This window comes from Taudactylus pleione, unplaced genomic scaffold (assembly GCF_031769625.1).
Source record: "Taudactylus pleione unplaced genomic scaffold, aTauple2 ptg000550l, whole genome shotgun sequence".
Classification (NCBI taxonomy): Eukaryota; Metazoa; Chordata; class Amphibia; order Anura; family Myobatrachidae; genus Taudactylus; species Taudactylus pleione.
The window spans coordinates 1,972,501-1,975,000 of NW_028284952.1; the positions used below are offsets into that span (position 1 = coordinate 1,972,501).

General features: G+C 38.0%; 10 pseudogenes; all 10 read left to right on the forward strand.

The window, feature by feature from the left end:
* The first annotated feature begins 11 nt into the window (after positions 1 to 11).
* On the forward strand, positions 12 to 130 carry LOC148490549 (5S ribosomal RNA; annotated as a pseudogene).
* Positions 131 to 246: 116 nt separating this feature from the next.
* On the forward strand, positions 247 to 365 carry LOC148490550 (5S ribosomal RNA; annotated as a pseudogene).
* Positions 366 to 481: 116 nt separating this feature from the next.
* LOC148490551 (5S ribosomal RNA) lies at positions 482 to 600 on the forward strand (annotated as a pseudogene).
* A 115-nt stretch (positions 601 to 715) lies between these two features.
* Positions 716 to 834, forward strand: LOC148490552 (5S ribosomal RNA; annotated as a pseudogene).
* Positions 835 to 950: 116 nt separating this feature from the next.
* On the forward strand, positions 951 to 1,069 carry LOC148490553 (5S ribosomal RNA; annotated as a pseudogene).
* Positions 1,070 to 1,185: 116 nt separating this feature from the next.
* On the forward strand, positions 1,186 to 1,304 carry LOC148490554 (5S ribosomal RNA; annotated as a pseudogene).
* A 115-nt stretch (positions 1,305 to 1,419) lies between these two features.
* Positions 1,420 to 1,538, forward strand: LOC148490555 (5S ribosomal RNA; annotated as a pseudogene).
* A 121-nt stretch (positions 1,539 to 1,659) lies between these two features.
* Positions 1,660 to 1,778, forward strand: LOC148490556 (5S ribosomal RNA; annotated as a pseudogene).
* A 116-nt stretch (positions 1,779 to 1,894) lies between these two features.
* LOC148490557 (5S ribosomal RNA) lies at positions 1,895 to 2,013 on the forward strand (annotated as a pseudogene).
* Positions 2,014 to 2,129: 116 nt separating this feature from the next.
* Positions 2,130 to 2,248, forward strand: LOC148490558 (5S ribosomal RNA; annotated as a pseudogene).
* Positions 2,249 to 2,500: the final 252 nt, after the last annotated feature.

Consider the following 2,500-nt stretch of genomic DNA (forward strand, 5'->3'; position numbering starts at 1 on the left):
TGGTTTTGGGCACCTACAGCCAAAGCACACTGGACATGCCCAATATCGTCTGATCTTGGAAGCTATGCAGTGTTGGGCCTGGTTAGTACTTGGATGGGAGACCACCTAGGAATCCCAGGTGCTGTAGGTAATTTTATACTGCCATAACAGTCTTTTCTATTACATTTTACATTTAATTTTTTCAACTTATCAATGAATTTACTTGAGTTAAGAAGTATTAGAGGTCTAAAGTTAATGCTTTTGAGCACCTACAGCCAAACCACACTGGACATGCCCAATCTCATTTGATCTTGGAAGCTATGCAGTGTTGGGCCTGGTTAGTACTTGGACGGGAGACCGCCTGGGAATACCAGGTGCTGTAGGTAATTTTATATAGTCATAACATTCTTTTCTATTACATTTTACATTACATTTTTTCAACTTATCAATGAATTAACTTGAGTTAAGAAGTAAAAGAGGTCTAAAGTTAATGTTTTTGAGCACCTACAGTTAAACCACACTGGACATGCCCAATCTCGTCTGATCTTGAAAGCTATGCTGTGTTGGGCCTGGTTAGTACTTGGATGGGAGACCACCTGGGAATGCCAGGTGCTGTAAGTGATTTTATACTGCCATAACATTATTTTCTATTACATTTTACATTTCATTTTTCAACTAATCATTGAATTTACTTGAGTTAAGAAGTAAAAGAGGTCTAAAGTTAATGTTTTTGAGCACCTACAGCCAAACCACACTGGACATTCCCAATCTCGACTGAACTTGGAAACTATGCAGTGTTAAGCCTGGTTAGTACTTGGATGGGAGACCACCTGGGAATACCAGGTGCTCTAGGTAATTTTATACTGCCATAACATTCTTTTCTATTACATTTTACATTGAATTTTTTCAACTTATCAATGAATTTACTTGAGTTAAGAAGTAATAGAGGTCTAAAGTTAATGTTTTTGAGCACCTACAGCCAAACCACACAGGACATGCCCAATCTCGTCTGAACTTGGAAACTATGCAGTGTTGGGCCTGGTTAGTACTTGGATGGGAGACCACCTGGGAATACCAGGTGCTGTAGGTAATTTTATACTGCCATAACATTCTTTTCTATTACATTTTAAATTTAATTTTTTCAACTTATCAATGAATTTACTTGAGTTAAGAAGTAATAGAGGTCTAAAATTAATGTTTTTGAGCATCTACAACCAAACCACACTGGACATGCCCAATATCATCTGATCTTGGAAGCTATGCAGTGTTGGGCCTGGTTAGTACTTGAATGGGAGACCACCTGGGAATACCAGGTGCTGTAGGTAATTTTATACTGCCATAACATTCTTTTCCATTACATTTTACATTTCATTTTTCAACTTATCATTGAATTTACTTGAGTTAAGGAGTAAAAGAGGTCTAAAGTTAATGTTTTTGAGCACCTACAGCCAAACCACACTGGACATGCCCAATCTCGTCTGATCTTGGAAGCTATGCAGTGTTGGGCCTGTTTAGTACTTGGATGGGAGACCACCTGGGAATACCAGGAGCTGTAGGTAATTTTATACTGCCATAACATTCTTTTCTATTACATTTTACATTTCATTTTTCAACTTATCATTGAATTTACTTGAGTTAAGAAGTAAAAGAGGTCTAAAGTTAAAGTTAAAGTTTTTGAGCACCTACAGCCAAACCACACTGGACATGCCCAATCTCGTCTGATCTTGGAAACTATGCAGTGTTGGGCCTGGTTAGTACTTGGATGGGAGACCACCTTGGAATCCCAGGTGCTGTAGGTACTTTTATACTGCCATAACAGTCTATTCTATTACATTTTACATTTAATTTTTTCAACTTATCAATGAATTTACTTGAGTTAAGAAGTAAAAGAGGTCAAAAGTTAATGCTTTTGAGCACCTACAGCCAAACCACACTGGACATGCCCAATCTCGTTTGATCTTGGAAGCTATTCAGTGTTGGGCCTGGTTAGTACTTGGATGGGAGACCACCTGGGAATACCCGGTGCTGTAGGTAATTTTATACTGCCATAACATTCTTTTCTATTACATTTTACATTTAATTTTTTCAACTTATCAATGAATTTACTTGAGTTAAGAAGTAATAGAGGTCTAAAGTTAATGGTTTTGGGCACCTACAGCCAAACCACACTGGACATGCCCAAAATCATCTGATCTTGGAAGCTATGCAGTGTTGGGCCTGGTTAGTACTTGGATGGGAGACCACCTGGGAATACCAGGTGCTGTAGGTAACTTTATACTGCCATAACATTCTTTTGTATTACATTTTACATTTCATTTTTCAACTTATCATTGAATTTACTTGAGTTAAGAAGTAAAAGAGGTCTAAAGTTAATGTTTTTGAGCACATACAGCCAAACCACACTGGACATGCCTGATCTTGGAAGCTATGCAGTGTTTAGCTTGGTTAGTACTTGGATGGGAGACCACCTGGAAATACCAGGTGCTGTAGGTAATTTTATGCAGCCATAACATTCTTTTCT